The 17771-nt window shown below is 49.5% G+C and overlaps 1 protein-coding gene and 1 pseudogene across 1 annotated transcript in view; one reads left to right on the plus strand and one right to left on the minus strand.

Annotated features, from left to right (window-relative positions):
- Nucleotides 1–17771, minus strand: part of DPF3 (double PHD fingers 3) — a 283551-nt gene that overhangs the window by 177622 nt on the left and 88158 nt on the right. The window lies entirely within an intron of this gene.
- Nucleotides 4128–4572, plus strand: LOC109565312 (small ribosomal subunit protein uS8 pseudogene; annotated as a pseudogene).

A 17771-nucleotide genomic window follows, 5' to 3' on the forward strand; every position in this document is an offset into this window, starting at 1 on the left:
CTCAGCTCCTTAATTGTCTCATTCATGTTTGGCCAGTCTCTACCACTGTCCTTCTTTCTCCCCACCCATCTTGAAGACAGGGACTAAGAGGTCTATACTTCGGTGCTATCCCCCACCAAGCACTGTGCTGAGAATGTAGAAGCTTGTGATAACTATGGATTGCTTGATGGAAGCGTCATGCCATCCTTAGCAAGCTCACGAAGTATCACAGCTGAGGGATGCGAGGGGGCCCTCTTTCTCCATATGAAAATGAGGTGAGCCTGAAGTTATGTGGCTTCTCCAGGGCACAGGATTAGGCATCTGAAAACAGAGATCCTGTAAGTTCAAATCCTACTGAATTCTCTTCATCCTCTTTAAAAAGGCCACTTCAGCTCTTGAGATTGTATTTCTCCATCTACAGCATTCACACCAAGATGCAGAACTAACCCTCCTCTTCTCTGAACTCCCTGAGTAGCTCGCTGAATGCCGTGCTGTGCTATCATCAGACCACCCCCAGGAAGACTTGCTCTGGTGATGCGGGAAACACCCCTTCTGTGCTTATCAAGAACGCCATCACCTCGCCTTCCAGAAGAATGATCTAGGGCAGTGGTTCTCAATCTTCGGTTCTGTGTCAGAATCAACACAGGCGGGAGGGTGGGTGGCAGTGTGAAATGTTGATGCCAGAGCGTGCACGTAATCCAGACATCTGGATATTTGACAGATCCCCCAGCGATTCAGAGAACAATGAAAATCGAGTTTTGGGTTTTCTTTAAGTACATTTATACTGTTTCTGTTTGTTTTTTAATTATGTATTTATTTGGCTGCATTGGGTCTTAGTGCGGCACGCAGGATTTCTGTTGGAGGCCCACGGACTCTCCAGTTGCGGTGCACGAGCTTAGTTGCTCCACAGCACGTGGGATCTTAGTTCCCTGACCAGAGATCGAACTCGAGTTCCCTACCTTGCAAGGCAGATTCTTAACCACTGGACCACCAGGGGAGGTCCCAAGACTCGCGGATTGAAGTACAGCTTCCCTAACCTGCAAAGCACGGGCACGAATAAGGGAGCCCTGTGATACCCGTCAGCCATGTTTTAATAGCAGAGTGCGAAACCCTGGTTAACTGACTTTAACTCAGCTTGTTTTGTTCCTGTGAGAGATGTTTTCAGGCAACAGGCATGGATTAACCTGGCAGCACTCAACTGCAGCCGACGAGTCCCACAGAAGTCCTCATCTCGCACAGAGCACCCACGAGACCTGGTTGAGGCAATTGTACAGAGATTCTGACTTCCTTAGAGTGGTCCCTCTGGAGGTGACCCTGACCTTCCTAACATCACAGGAAAGGCGTCTGGGGGCTGAGGGTATCGCCTTACAAAAGCCAAATCAGACGAAGAATCTGAACCCTAAAACGCCCATCATGGCCTAAAACGCCACTCAGTCTTGACGTTCAGGCCTGCTAGACCCAATAAATCGCTTTTCCGGCATCTACTCTGGTGAAGACTTTTCAGGGACTTATTATGCAAAGCTGCCTAAGCAAGACGGAATTTATATTGAACCTGGCCATGATTTCTGAGCTGCCACTGGGTGTTCTGATGACATACACAACTCAGGGTGGAAGTCAAGGGGCTGCCAAGGACAGGAGACTGGAGGCAGGAGGAAAACAGAGTGATTCCTTCCAGTAAATAATGGGAGGGTGGGGGCGGGGAGTCGGAAGAGGAGGATGCTCTGGGGAGGAAGAAGACCGCGCTTTTCTGGTGTCCAAGGTTTGCCTTTCAAATGGCATCCAGACGTGACAAAATAAATCTCTCCTCTGGAGCCTAAAGAATGTGTAGAATGCAACCAACTTTCAAAAGTGGGGGAGGGGGATGCTTTATTTAGGGTGAAGCATACTTAGAAAACACACACCCATCACATCCTCATTCATTGATTAAGCAAGTATCTTTAGTTTCTCTGGTTCATAGACTGAGTCCTCTCTGAAACCCCAGCTGTGTGCTGGGCACCAGCATGCTGTCTCCCGAGTGTGATTGCCAAGAGAAGCCGACCATGGATTAGAGTCAAGTCTTGGGCAAATACATCCTCAGACCCCATCTTTCCCGCTGGAGTAGAAGAGCCTCAGCGCTGCCCTCCCCAGTAAAAGGAATATTCGTCTGGCATTTAAAATACAGCCACAAAGAACACGTGCTCTGTAGTCAATTCTCAGTGCAGCAGACCAAGTGATCTTTTTAAAATGAAATCTGATCATGACATTCTCCTCCTTAAATCCCTCCAATGGCCTCAGTGCACTTAGAATATAATGTGAACAACTTCCTGTGGCTATGGGGCTGTGCCCAACTTTCCTCCTTCATCTTGTCTCCTGCCCCCTCGTCCCTGCACTTCTTCTGTCCCTCTAATAAACCAAAATCACCTCACCTCAGGACCTTTGCACATGCTTTTTCCTGTTTCTGGTATATGATTCTCCCAGATCTCGTGGCTGGCTTCTCTTTTATTTAATCTAGGGTAGCCCAACCTACTCTCCTCTTGTGCTAACCCTTACTATCTCATATTCTTTTTTTTTTTTTTTTTCAAACTATCTATCACTCTCAAAAAAAGTCTTTCTGTTTTCTCTTGGCCTGCTGATCATTGCCACATAACAAAACTGTGAACCCTGGATGAGCAAGGTCTTTATCTCACTGCCTACAGCTGGATCCCCTACACATAACACAGGGTTGGCACATCGGAAATGCTCATCAGATAACGCTGAACAAATACAGAAAGATCCAGGCCAACCTGCAGCAGAGAGTTTGCAGGGTGTGGAAGCCCAGCCTTCTGGGGGACAAGAAGGTCAGTGCTAGGGAGAGGCTCCCAGCAATGCAAGAATCACACCAGCATCTTCTCACTTGTGATCTTCCCAATAGACTCAGCAGGTTAGACAGTGGGGGAGTCCACTATCCATGCCCAAATCCTGCTCATGACCCCACAATGCCACCTACACAACCCAAAGCCTGAAGAGAAGTGGGGCCAAGCGGATAAACGCTGCCATTCATGCCATCAGCCACTCCTTTCTACGCCCGAAAAAGGACATTCCAGGACTGATATCGGCACTGTAAAGCAGCAGTGGCCAGAACATGGTCTCCAGAGTAATTTGCTCCAGTTCCCTGAAAGGGACTCTCTCTGAATTAACCTCCTCTGCATGTTCTTTCTTACAGAGCAGATCCGTGTCCTCGTCCAGAGCCCAGAGCCCACGGGTGGTGGCCGGGGCAGGATCAGCATGGGGGTGGGGAAGCACCACTGGACGGGAAATCAATGGGAACCTGAAGGTCATCTGGAGGGCGCTGTCTCCCCATCATGCACCTGCTGGGATGGGATTTGTGGTCCTGACCCCGCTTGGGGGCCTCTGCCCTCCTGTCAGAGTTGGTTAAAATCAGCCTGCAGAAGCAAACGCCCTGCAGACCGAGTGATCTCTGGGCTGTCCTTCTAAGGGACGTCAAGCCGAACAAAGGAGAACCAAGTCTCATTTAACCTGCCGCAAGGTTGAGAGTCACCCCAATTTCTCTTGGCAGCCCCCTGGGAAAACTGTCTCAGGTCTGCTGTTTTTGGAGGCACAAAGCTGTAAACCTTTTAATAAGGACAGAACAAAGCCAGGCTAATATGACCAGCCTGTCCTGAAATTTAAATTCTCTGGTGGAAGAGGTAGAAATATCTTGAAAACTCAAAACCAAACTGAAAGGTGAGTGCACTCTAGAAATACCTAAATACCTCATGACCTCTACATCCCAGGATAATGACAAAGGACATCAAAACCTCCATCCTGCTTGAAGGAGGTCTGTTTTTCTTCCCATCCCTACAAGAATCAGGAAACATGAATGTGTTTAGAACCTGATTCTCCTTTCCTCATGGACCTATTTTCCCAAGTCCTCTCCCTTCCTTCCCTCCTCGCTACCTCCCTTCCTTCCTTCATTCCTTTTCCCCTCCCTTCCTCTCCTCCCATGCCTTTCCCCATTTTCTTCCCTCGGTCTTTCTACCTCATCAAGAGTCACTTAACATATAGGACGGGAGAAAAGCATTCAGGCCACATCCATAACCCAAAAGTTGAAGATGAGTCTGGTATAAAAATGAGAATGAGGGACTCCCATGGCAGTCCAGTGGTTAAGAATCCAAGCTTCCGCTCTTTCCGCCATCTTTCCGTGCTGCCAGAATGGTGCGCATGAATGTCCTGGCTGATGCTCTCAAGAGTATCAACAATGCCGAAAAGAGAGGCAAACACCAGGTCCTTATTAGGCCGTGCTCCAAAGTCATCGTCAGGTTTCTAACAGTGATGATGAAGCATGGTTACATTGGCGAATTTGAAATCATTGATGATCACAGGGCTGGGAAAATTGTTGTGAACCTCACAGGCAGGCTAAATAAGTGTGGAGTGATCAGCCCTAGATTTGACGTGCAACTCAAAGATCTAGAAAAATGGCAGAATAACCTGCACCCATCCCATCAGTTTGGTTTCATTGTACTGACAACCTCAGCTGGCATCATGGACCATGAAGAAGCAAGACGAAAACATACAGGAGGGAAAATCCTTGGATTCTTTTTCTAGGGATGTAATACATACAAATAAAATGCCTCAGAGCGGGGGAAAAAAAAAAAAGAATCCAAGCTTCCATTGCAGAGGGCAATTGGTTTGGTTCCTAGTCAGAGAACTAAGATCCTGCATGCCACACACAGTATGGCCAAAAAATAAAAATAAAAACTCTGAGCTTCTAAGATATCCTTCAAAAAATAAAATAAAAATTTTAAATGAAAAAAATAAAAATGAGGAAGAGACACCCTCTACATATTTACAGAGGAATGACAACATGATAATGATCATGGAAATAACAGGGGGAAGGTTTCCATTTACTGGGCACTCACTATGTATGCCAGGCACTGTTCCAAGCACTTCACACGCATAATCTCATTTCATCCTCACAACAACCCCATCTTAATATTTCCTCTTATTCCACAGGTTAGAAAACTGAGGCACAGAGAGTTTTAAGTGATGTGCCTAGGGTTTTAAGTGGCGCTGTGAAGACAGAAGCCCAGGCAATTTCAGTGCAGAAAACCTCATTCTTGGCCACTACACTATCGGCTCCAATGGGGACACCGCTACCGCTTCGCAGAGAGTAGAGCCTCCAGAACTAGAATGACTTGAGCAACACTTCCTTTTTGGAGGCATCTGGTTTCTCTAGCATCATCACCAGTTTGCTGGGTAATCTTAGTTGTTTCTCTTTGGGAGCCTCTGCACATAGTCCAGAGGTACCCTCCTGTAACAGAGTCATCCTCAGTAACTCCAGAAGTAAGGCGGGGGCTTTCCTGGTGGCTCAGTGGTGAGGAATCTGCAGGAGACGTGGGTTTGAGCCACCTTCCTGAGTCAGGAAGATCCCACATGCCATGGGGCAACTAAACCCACACGCCTCAATTACCAAAGCCCAAGCCCCCGAGAGGCCCATGCTCCACAACAAGAGAAAGCACCGCAGTGAGAAGCCCGATCACAACAACCAGAGAAAAGCCCTCGCAGCAACAAAGACCCAGAACGGCCAAAAATAAATGATTTTTTTTAAAGAAGTAGGTTTATGATGGGGTTGCCTGAGAAGATGCCATCAGAGAAATACAAAATATTACATATGTGGTCTTCTTGGGTGGTGCGGTAGTGGAGAATCTGACTGCAATGCAGGAGACTTGCGTTCAGTCCCTAGGTCAGGAAGATCCCCTGGAGAAGGAATAGCAACCCACTCCAGTGTTCTTGCCTGGGAAATCCCATGGACAGAGGAGCCTGGTAGGCTACACAAGAGTGTAGCTCCCCCGCCCCCTACAATGGAGTCACAAGAGTCAGACATGACTTAGCAACTAAACCACCATCACCACCACTGTGTGGTTTAGAAACCAAATGCATCCCAAAGGTAGACAGGTGGTTATGGCCTCTGAGAGGCCCTGTGGTTCTGAACATCCACTGCAGGAAGGAAAAGAAAGATGCCAGGTTATCATAAGCTAGATCGGATTTAATACTCAGAGTGTTAGAGATCATCTGGTCTGATGCCTTTGTTCTATTGCAAGGAAAATCAACCACCAGAGAAGTGAGGTGACTTCCTCCAGTCACACAACAGCAGGGCTGAGATTCGATCCTCAGTCTTCAGGCTCCTAGTTTAGGAATTTCTCCTCTGTTTACAGCAGGGCCCTGAAAACTATAGTCCCTGGGCCAAATCTGGCCCACCATGAATTTCTATAAATAAAGTTTTATTGGAAGACAGTCACACCCATTCGGTCATGCATTGTCTGTGGCCACTTTCACACTGTAGTCGTAGAACTGAGGGGTTCCAGTGGAGACCACACAGCCTGCAAAGCCTGAAACAATTACCCTCTGGATCTTTACAGAAGAAGTGTGCGGATTCCTGGTTTATAGCATGAGCCTTGAGTAACGAAAAGACTCCATCTTTGAAATGAAAGAAAATAGAATGGGAACCCTAAGAGTCTTAAGCAGATAGTTTTACAATTATCTCAGCTGGGCACAACTTAATAAAAACCCATAAATACAGTTAATAATAAGGAAAACAAGCACTAGCTCACCCTACCTATTTAATAATTATCGTTAACCACAGTGAGCAAACCTCATCGCTGAAAACTTTTTTTTCCAAGCCTCCCTCAAAAGCCCTTTTTCACTTATGAAGCACTCTGAGTCGAAGGGCAAAATGATGCTTCGTACTGTTGCACAGACCTCATTTCCTCCTGGTGAGCTAAAGGCTGCTGCTGAGACAGCAGAGGGATCGGGAGCAGTGCCCCTACCTGGGGTGCTCTCTGTCAAGGAGGAGGCGTCAAAACTCACTCGTCCCCCATCACTCCAAATAAAATTGCAGGAACAACCAGGCACAGCAGATACTCTCACTCATGCCTCTTCTGCCTCTCGTGCCTCCCTGCCTCACTCATCCACCTCTGTCTTCTCCAGAAAGTGATCAGGATCAGTACAAGGCTGACAGAAGCATCCCAGCTCTTGGCCGTTTTGATGAGGATGGTCCATCCCGTGGAACAGAGAGGGATGGGACTTGGCCCCTGATGCCTGAGGTGGAATCAAGGCTGGAACCTCAGCTCCAGGTCAGAGATGGAACTTAGGCCCTGTGGGTAGGCAAGTCTCTCAGCCTGGCTGGGCCCCCAGGTCCTGTCTGTAAAATGGAAGAGACTCACCCTCACATATTGTAAAGGATGGACAACAGGCAGAGCCAAATTAGGGATAAGGCAAGCCAGCCAGGCAGCACCACCACCCGCCCCCCATCACCCCTGTCCTATCTCTAAGTCATACTAAAACACCACCAGGACTGTAGAAAGTTGGAGAGGCTTTTATTTACCAGCATCATCTTAGGCAAAGAACTTCAAGAAGTAGGACCCAGTTTGTATGGAACAGTCCTGGTTCACACTGAGGTCTTTGCGTAAAAGTTAATACCTGCTTTCCCCCTCAAAAGTGCCTTTGCCTTGCTGACAGATGATCAAGTCACCCTGTGGATAAGCTGTGTAGAGTCAGAGAACGATAAGGTCCCCCCATTCAGAACTTGTCCGTGATGGCAGTAAGTGGGCTTCTAAGCCAGACAGGTCCAGTTTGGTCAAGAGTCGGGGTGCAGGTCTGGGACTAGAACCGAATTGTTTGGGACAAGAAAGGAGAGACTCCCCCAGCGACCCTGCTTCTCTGGCGGCCCCTTACCCAGCCCTTTGCCTCTTCTTATATTTGTTACATAAATGTTTACAGAATATCAGCCAAAGCCTGGGAGGCCCTGGAGAGAAGAGAGGGCTTCAGAAAGAACTGTAAGAGCAGAGATGTGCCAACGGGTATCTACAACCTGCCTACACTGCTAAGACCTGAGCTGCAATCCCCGGATCAGGCCCAGTCCTGGCCCTTCACAGAGCCTGACCCTGACTCATTCTGGGGACCCTGACCCAAGTGAAGCTAGAGCCTCCTTCCCATCTTAGAAACTCCTCCTCACGGGGCTGCCCCTCCTCCACCAACCCTGCTGAAGCCAGGTCTTCCAGGAACTCCGCCATTAAGAGAGCTGAGAGGCAGGCAAAAAGAAAGTTCCAGAAGAGCCAACATGGACCAGAGGCTGAGGTCTGCAGGGAGGAGGAACGGGCAGGGCAGCTGATTAGAGGAAAGGTAACAAAGGAGGAGGTCCTGAATATTCACTGGAGGGACTGATGCTGAAGCTGAAGCTCCAATACTCTGGCCACCTGATGCGAAGAGCCGACTCATTGGAAAAGACCCTGATGCTGGGAAAGACTGAGGGCGGGAGGAGAAGGGGATGACAGAGCATGATGAGATGGTTGGATGACATCACCAACTCAATGGACATGAGTTTGAGTGAACTCCAGGAGTTGGTGATGGACAGGGAGGCCTGGCGTGCTGTGGTTCATGGGGTCGCAAAAAGTCGGACACGACTGAGCGACTGAACTGAACTGAACTGAATGAAGGAGAAAGAGGAGAGGGAGGAGGAGGTGGGACAGGAGTCAATATCGCAGAGGGAGCAGCCTGCAGCGCAGGCCTGCCCCAGGGCCATCAATATCTCTTCTGAGGACAGGTTATCTGGGGAATTTATGCTCTCTAATAATTACCTTGCAGAGGGTTCCACTTATCTTACCAGAAGAATCTGCCAGTTGCCAGACAACACAGGGTTCTGGCTAATTCCACCCACACTGCCCTCCACCTCCACCCTGGCCCTCCCAGCTTCCCAGCTCCTGTCCTCTGACCTCTAACCTTTCCTTCTCTCTCTGGCCTGAGGGAAGTTGAAAGTAGAAGAGTCTCACAGCGTCCAGCAGGTTGAAGGAGGTTGTGTGTGTCAGGGTGGAGGAGGGGGAGCGGGGGTGGGGGGAGGGCGGGGCAGTGAGCTGGGCCCTATTGATAGACGTGAGAGGGAGGTTGAGGCAGGGCCTGGGGAAGCTGGCAAAGGGCTGCACAGGAAAAGCAAGAGCAGTGCTCTGGGGCAGACCAAGTGGACTATTTTTGTCTTCACCTGACTGACGCCATCAGATCTGGACAGCATTTTTTAAAAAGAAATTTTTGTTGTTGTTGTTATCTTCCCACCTCTCCTTAAAGCCTTCTTGTCCACACCCCCCGCCCTGCCCCCCAGCCCTCCGATGACACCTCCTCCAGTAATGGTCTGGCTATTCATGCAGTAACCATCATACACTGCCTTGAGGGGCTAGGGTCTCTTTTTTCCCCTTTGGCCTCAGCTTGTGGGATCCTAGTTCCCCAACCAGGGATTGAACCCCCGGCCACAGAGTGAGAGTGTGATGTTCTAACCTAGCCGAGCCAGGGTGCAAGCAGGCAAGTCTGTCTCAGAACTGTGCTCTTCAAACACTCCACTAGCGCTGCCTTGATAGTAAACATTTGCTAATCCATGGGAACGTTTTACATTGTACCCACTGGACTGCAAGGAGATCCAACCAGTCAATCCTAAAGGAAAGCAGTCCTGAATATTCATTGGAAAGACTGGTGCTGAAGCTGAAGCTCCAATACTTTGGCCACCTGATGCGAAGAACTGACTCATTGGAAAAGACCCTGATGCTGAGAAAGATTGAGGGCAGAAGGAGAAGGGGGCGACAGAGGAAGAGGTGGTTGAATGGCATCACCGACTCAATGGGTACGAGTTTGAGTAAGGCCCAGGAGTTGGTGAAGGACAGGGAGGCCTGGCGTGCTGCAGTCCATGGGGTCGCAAAGTCGGACACGACTGAGTGACTGAACTGAACTGAACCTACTTACACCACCCTTTTCTAAAATAATAGTATGTATTAAATACTAAGAAAACCAGCTAATGGTCACTGTGCATGTGTAGACGCCAGTCCTCCCCCTCACCCTAGATGGTGACGCCATGATCCAACCAGTGCCCAGCTCCCCGCAGCCTGTCTGCCTCGAGACGCCATCCCCCTCCTGGCTGGGGGCCTGCAGCCCCCTCTACAGGCACCCTCTGGTCGTTACAGGGCTGGCTGCTTCTGCTCCTCCCGCTCTGCTCAGCCCACCCCCTCAGAGAGCACCCATTCTTCCCCCATCACTCTGGTTTATGGCCTTTTCAGCACCTTGCCAACTATTAAAACGTATTTTATTTATATTTACTTACTAGCTGTCTTCCCCCCGCTTAGATACGTCAGCTCCTTGGAGGAAAGACTGGTCTGGCTTGTTCACCCCTGTATTCCCAGTGCCTAAGGCTGGGTACCTGGCAGAGGAGGCACTAAGTATCATGTGGGCACTGGACAAATGATACCCTCTAGGCCTTACACAATACATGGCAGCTGCTCAGCTGGACACTTTCATGTGAACCCAGCTGATCTGTTTGATCTTCATTTACAGTACACAAGGAACCTTGCTGAGTACTTAGTATTTCATTGTACCCCAATGCGGCAGAGACTGTCTTTACCTTTCCCATTTTACAGATGAGGAAACTGAGGCTTGGAGAGCTTACACACTCCCTCGAGACCACACAGAAGTACACTGAGTTCAGCCCCCATCCTGTCTGCCTCCCCGAATCTCCTCCATTGGCCCTTCCCGGTTCCCCCTCTGCCATGCTTCTCCCTGCCAAGTCCCCCCAGGAGTCCTGCACGGTCAGCCACTTGCTCCCTCCCCTCTGCCTCTGGTGGCCTGGGCCAGCCACAGGTGCCAGGGGCAGATCAGAGAGAAGGAAAAGAGTGAGATGGGGTCTGAATACCCTCAGCCACCTCCTCGCTGGGTCACTGTTGGGTGGCTGCAGCTTCTACTAAAGGTCCCAGCTCCTGTCGGGCAGCCTCTCCACACACAGCCATCCTCTGCCATCCCAGGGACTGTCCCCTCTCCCCTTGACCTCATCCTGGGGTGCTGCCATCTCCTTGTACTTTCCCCTGTCCACACTTTAATAAATAGCCATCTCCGGGTGAAGCAGCAGCTTTCCGCTGGAACCCCGAGTCTCCAACACGCAAACTCCACCCAGCCTCTGCACCTCCTCCAGACCCCCCACTGCAGTCACTGCCCCCTTGGCTGCCCCTGCTCCCTGCAGCTGCCTCCACCAGGCCCTTCCCCACAGCCTTGGGGCTGTCTCCCTCCAAGACCTATAAATAAATGGTGACTTGCTGGCTGAAGGTTTTCCTGGCAGACTCTGCCCTTTGCCAACCACGGAGGGGGAGAGGGCAGGGACCACAGCCTCTGCCCAGGACTGGAATGGGAAAGCACAGGTGATCGCATCCAGGGCAGGGGTGTCCTTTGCTGGACTGAGGCTCCTTGGTGGCAGCCTGCTGGGGACCCCTCGGATGGTGCGCCGGTAACTCACACAAAGCTGGTGGCCCCCCAGCCTCAGCGATCACACGTGTAATCCTTAAGTGTGGCAGGTATGGGACTCAGCTGCCACGTGTGGACATCCTCCCTGAAACCAACAGATAAGGAGGTTGCAGCTCAAAGAGGACAGGGAACTTAACCAAAGCCACAAAGCTACTAAGTGGCCGAGGAGGGAGATCAAAGTACTTATCAGTCCATATCCTCAGACTTTAATTTCCCACCAGTCCAGGAGACCTCACAGGCCAGCCCCTTAACTCGGCAAGAAGGTCACAGAATCAAACCCAGTCTGGGGAGGCAGTCCAGAGTCACCAGCCACCCAGGGGCAGAAGGGAGTCAGGTGGAGTGGAGGTATAGGCCAGGGAAGGGAGTGGAGGGCTCCAGGCTGCCTGGAATGACATGCCCCCACCGCTCCTTTCTGCAGAGCCAGCAGGGAGCTGTGTGCTCATCCTGGGGCACACACCAGCATTTCAACAAACCCACCCGCAGGCTCGGACCCTCCGTGTCCATGCTCCAGAGAGTCTCAAGGAAACTCAAGAGGAGGGCGGAGGGACCAAGTGGCAACAAAAAAGGAGAAAGCCTTCCTGCTGTGGGACCTAATATTCCCCATTAACACAATTCAAAGACTAAAGACTTGTTTTCTTTTTTGGAAGGCAATGGCAGAAAAACCACACATTTTTAGTCTTGGGAGTGATTTTTGGAGGATATAGACTCATAATGATGCACACACACACACACACACGCACACCAGCTCTGCCACCACACAGCCCAAAATAGTCCAGACTTCAGTCCTGGCTCCTGGGCTCCTGGAGAACCCAGCTCAGCAAAGTCTCCTGACCTCAGTCCACATGACTGCTGGCCGGCTCGTTCCCCAGAGTAACAAAGCACTCCCAGGACCCACAGCAGTAACACCTGCACACCCAGACCATCCCACCCCCACCAGGCCCTGTCTGATGTGTCCTGACAGGACGAGGTCCAATTAGCGAGGACGTTTCCGGTAACCCAGCATGAGATGGGCCCCAAATCTCCAGAGCCTTCCTGAACCTTCTCTCCCCTAGTCCCTCCTAAATCTTAAATCACTGATGTGACGTCTCTAGGTGAATGGCTCCCACAGCATTTTATAGACTGTTTGGAAAACATCCAGAACAGAAAATATTCTTTAAAAAAAAAAGACCACGTTGAAACACACAGAACTCAGTTTTAAATCTGTGCACTACTGAAATTTGAATACTTTCACTCTAATCAAAAACATTCCCTGCCCAGGACTTCCCTGGCAGTCCAGTGGTTAAAAGTCTGCGTTCTCAATGCAGGGGGCACAGGTTTGATCCCTGGCCAGGGAACTAAGATCCTGCATGCCACATGGTGCTGCCAAAACAAAAAGATTCCCTGATCTTCCCTTTAAATACCAACAATTTAATCTTCCCTAAAGATAGGAGAGGGAGAAGGCAATGGCACCCCACTCCAGTACTGTTGCCTGGAAAATCCCATGGATGGAGGAGCCTGGTAGGCTGCAGCCCATTGGGTTGCTAAGAGTTGGACACAACTGAGTGACTTCACTTTCACTTTCCACTTTCATGCATTGGAGAAGGAAATGGCAACCCACTCCAGTGTTCTTGCCTGGAGAATCCCATGGACGGAGAAGCCTGGTGGGCTGCAGTCCATGGGGTCACACAGAGTCAGCCATGACTGAAGTGACACAGCAGCAAAGATAGGAGAGGGCTTCCCTGGTGGCTCAGCGGTAAAGAATCCACCTACGAATGCAGGAGATTCGGGGTCAATCCCTGGGTCAGAAAGATCGTCTGGAGGAAATGGCAACCCACTCCATTATGTGTGCCTGGGAAATCCCATGGGCAGAGGAGCCTGGTGGACTACAGTCCATGGGGTCGCAAAGAGTCAGACACAACTTAGCAACTAAACAACGACAGCAAAAGAGCAAAGAGTCAGACGTGACTTAGCGACTGAACAACACAAAAGACAGGAGAATGGCAAACATGATTAGATGGAGTTAATATTCAGAGAAACCGAGAACCAAAGAAGGAAAATCAACATCTTTGCCTCGCTCTGCCCAATGTTGCACATAGAGTAATAAGTTGTGGGAGACCTGGAGAGGAAGGAAATCAAAACTGTCAGACAGCAGTCATGAGGCAATTTAATGAAGCAGCATCGTCCCATACAAACTGGCTGGGCAAAGACGACCACTAGGGCTGACAAGACATTCCTGGGGATGGCATAGGGCAGAGACAGCTGGGGTCACTTGCCTTGTATTCATTATCTGGCGTGAGGCTCATCAGTGGTAAATTCTCTCTCACAAAAGCAAGATATAAAAGAAACCAAAAGGGAGGAAGCAGCCACACAAGCTGCCAGTTTATTAGGGACGTCGGTAATTTCTAAGCAAGTGAAGGCACGTGGGCTCCCCTCCAGCCTGCAGCTTCACACTAAGTTTAACTCCATCCTCATTCTTTCCTCCCATCTCCCTTCCATACTCGAGAAGGAACAAAGGAAATTAACAAACCCACACTCAACTCCCACCCTAGCTGGGCCATTTGGAGCACCTAAAGACGGGTGAGGGAAGCCCTGGGAAAATAGAGACCTTGAGGGATCACCACCCCCATTTCCTGCTTGGCGCCTGACATCAGCAAACTCAAGAATTTAGTCAGGTCCACCCACAAGCCCAGGTACAAGATGCTAAGCGAGACAGCCAGCTCCATGCTGTCTGTGCACCTGCAGGAGTACATTTCTCGCTGTCCAGCTGGGCTTCCTGGCAGCCCCTCAGTCTACTCTGAATCCCCGGATGGGGATTAACAAAGCTGCCCCTGGTTTGCCTGAGTGACAGCCATCCAATCATTGACCTAGTAGGCAGGAGTGCCTGCTCTGGGCATGCCACACCACGGGAGGGGCAGCAAAGCATTTCAGTAAAGGGCTGGGCGCTGGCATTAGGAGGCCAGGTTTGAGTCCTGGCTTCTCATTTATTTGTTGTGTGACCTGTTGACCAGTCTGAGCTTCACTTTCTTCCTCTGTAAAATGGGATAATATACTGTCATCATAGGCCTCTCTGAACAGATGAAATAGCCTCACTCTGAGTGATCAATCCATATTAGCTGTCATTACTATGATGTGGAGGCCCACCTCCACTTGCTTCTACCACCAGTGGCAGAAAAGACAGCTGGGGGTCATTCCCAGACAGTACTATCTGTTCCACAGGCCTCCCCGTCCACAAGGATGCAGAGCAGCAGAATATATTAAAAAATAAAACAGCTCAATGGCTCAGCTAGACTGAGCGATTTCACTTTGACTTTTCACTTTCATGCATTGGAGGAGGAAATGGCAACCCACTCCAGTGTTCTTGCCTAGAGAATCCCATGGACAGAGGAGCCTGGTGGGCTGCCGTCTATGGGGTCGCACAGAGTCGGACACGACTGAAGCGACTTCGCAGCAGCAGCAGCAGCGCCCCTACCACCAGTCAGCTATCTAGCCAATGGGATCCATGCTCAGAAGCACAACTGTATGCGAATGATTCCATGCAAACTAGCCACACCAGCAGGAACCTAACTCATGGCACAGACCTTCCCTAGGGGTGGGTCAAGGGCTTCTAGCCCCTTTCTGATAGGGCACTTGGTCACAAAGGAGGGAAAGCCTTAGCAGGCTATCCAACAGGACACGTGGAAAGGTGGTGTAGTGGTTTCCCACTGCTGCTCTAACAAGTGGCCACAAACTTAGTGCCATAAGACAAGGCAGAATCTGACAGTCCTGGAGGGCAGAAGGCCAGAATGAGTCCCAGAGGGTTAAAATCAAGGTGTCAGCCAGGTCGCATTCCCTCTAGAGGCCTTAGGGAGAACTTGTTTCCTTGCTTTTTTCGCCTTCTAGGGCGGCCCACATTCCATAGCTCGTGACCCCTTCCTCCATTGCATCACTCCGATTTCTACTTCCACTGTCACATCCCTGTGAGAGTCTGAGCCTCCCACCTCCCTCTACCAGGACCCCCGTGATTACATCAAGCCCAGCCACATAATCCAGGATAACCTCCCCTTCTCAAAGTCCTTAATTTAATCACATCCGCCAACTCCCTTTCTCCATATTCAAGGTTCCAGGGGTTAGGGTGTGGACATCTTCAAGGGGCTCCTATTCTGTCTGCCAAAGGTGGGTTCTGTAGCAAAGAGCACTGGAAACCTTACAGCAATGGTGAGATTCTGAGGAGTAAGGTTCTGCCCTAAACTAGAGAATATTGAAGGTGTACATTGAAACGTACATACTATTGTATAGCAACTCTACTTCAATTTTTTAATAAATTTGAAGCAAAAATCTAATTCAGGTGGCAGGTGTACAGTGCCTACATGCACAGGACATCCACCTCCCACTCCACGACCTAGTGGCCGTGTCAGCTTCTATTTCCCCAACTAGAAGTACATACTAACTCTCCACTTACAGCATAAGAAATAAAAAATGAAACACACCCTTCTCTCTCTGCTGGATTCACAATAAATGCTTAGTCAATGGCAACCAGTGAGCTGCCCACTAGTCCACTGGTCAGTTACTCTGCTCTGATCAGGTCCAGTCACTAAATAAACCAGTTTGATATGAACTACTTGACTGTCCACAAGCACCAGCAGACCCAGTCAGACCCCAGGAAGCAGAAGGGCCACTCAGCCCAATGCAGACTGATGCTATGAGGCCAGAGGGACCCAGCAGAGACACCCAAAGACTTAAGATTCGTGCTCAGAATTTCCTAGTTGGGATACAGTCCACAAACAGGAAGCTCAGTTTACTTTCTGAAGAAAGAATACATGCACAAAGCCCAAGCACTCTCCTGCACAAACTCATATGCCATTCCCCATGTGTGTTTCTCTTACAGATAACTGAGTATTATTTTAATTTGTATTGTGATTAATCTGGGCCGCAGGTTATAGTCAACAGTTCCCATCATGATTCTTTCTACCTTCCCATTTTGTGGATGAGCAAACTGAGGCAGGGACCAAAGGAAAAAGGATTTTATCTTGCAGCCTCATCCTGGGTTATTTCATTCCATCACTGAAGTATCTCAAATGAGGTTAAAAGAGGTTTAGAAGTTGAATTTCGGAACTCCTGCTAAATTAGCTATGTGATTTCTGGGAAATCATATAACTTATGTGAGCATCACTTTCCTCATCTGTAAAGGAGACAGGAAAACTTGCCTCTCACATGGTTTACTAGTTAAATATCATGTAACACCCTTGGCATGTTGGATTCATAGGGACCTTACCATGTTTTAGACACTATGCAAGGCATTGTGCATATTAATTCATTTAATCCTTACAACAACTGTATGAGGTAGGCTTTATTATTTCCATTTTCCTAGAAAGTAGACCTCTTTGTGCATGCATGCTAAGTCACTTCATTCATGTCTGACTCTTTACGACCCTATGGACCACAGCCTGCCAGGCTCCTCTGTCCATGGGATTCTCCAAGCATGAACAGTAGAGTGGGTTGCCATGCCGTCCTCCAGATCTTCCTGACCCAGAGATCGAACTGGCATCTCTTATGTCTCCTGTATCGGTAGGCAGGTTCTTTACAAATATTACCACTTGGGAAGGGTAGGGATACTTTTAACATCTTCAGCCCCTAATTCAAATACCTTGTGAGTGGTATATGCAATGAGTATTATTGCCAATAAAAGGAACTGAGAGGTCAGTTGACTCTACAATCACCTCCAGAAGGTTTTATGAAGGTAGAATCTGAAAGGTAGGTAGGATTAGAGAGAAGGAAAAAGGAGAGAGGGTGGGTCTTCCCAATGGGGTAGGATGAGGTGTGGAGAAGTGACAAGAGAAGCAAGACAGAGGACTAAGCATAGCACCTGGAGAAGATACTGAGTACTGTGCTGGCCCCAAAGTTCATCTCTGGTGGCTCAGACAGTAAAGAATCTGCCAGGAGTGCAGGAGACACAGGTTCAATCCCAGGGTCGGGAAGATCTTCTAGGGAAGGGAATGACTACCCACTCTAGTATGCTTGCCAGGAGAATTCCATGGGCAGAGAAGCCTGGTGGGCTACAGTCCATGGGGTCACAAAGAGTCGGACATGACTGAGCAACTAACAAAAGTTCATCCAGTTTCTTCCATGAGATGGTACAGAAAAACCCAAATGAGCTTTTTGACCAAGCCAATATAATAAAACTGTAGTTGAAGAGTCTGCTAGGATAACCTCATTGACTTGCTTTGACCAGTGGACTACAGTGGAAGCTAGGTAGTGCCGGTTCCAAGCCCCAGCTGCAAGAGGCCTTTCGAGCTTCCACTCTGCTCTCCTGAAAACCTGCCTTGTTGCTTGGGATGTGAACAAGCGTGGACTAGCCTGCTGGGTGAATATAGAGGAGAAGCAGAGATAAGCTGTCCTGGCTGAGGCTATTCTAGTCCAACCAGCCCATAACCTACCCAGCAGCTGACCAGAGACACAGAAGTGAGCCCAGCCCAGATCAGAAGAACCACCCAGCGGAGCCCAGATCAAACTGATAACCCACAGAACAGTAAGCAAGATAAATGGTTGCTCTT

This window comes from Bos indicus, chromosome 10 (assembly GCF_029378745.1).
Source record: "Bos indicus isolate NIAB-ARS_2022 breed Sahiwal x Tharparkar chromosome 10, NIAB-ARS_B.indTharparkar_mat_pri_1.0, whole genome shotgun sequence".
NCBI classification, from domain to species: Eukaryota; Metazoa; Chordata; class Mammalia; order Artiodactyla; family Bovidae; genus Bos; species Bos indicus.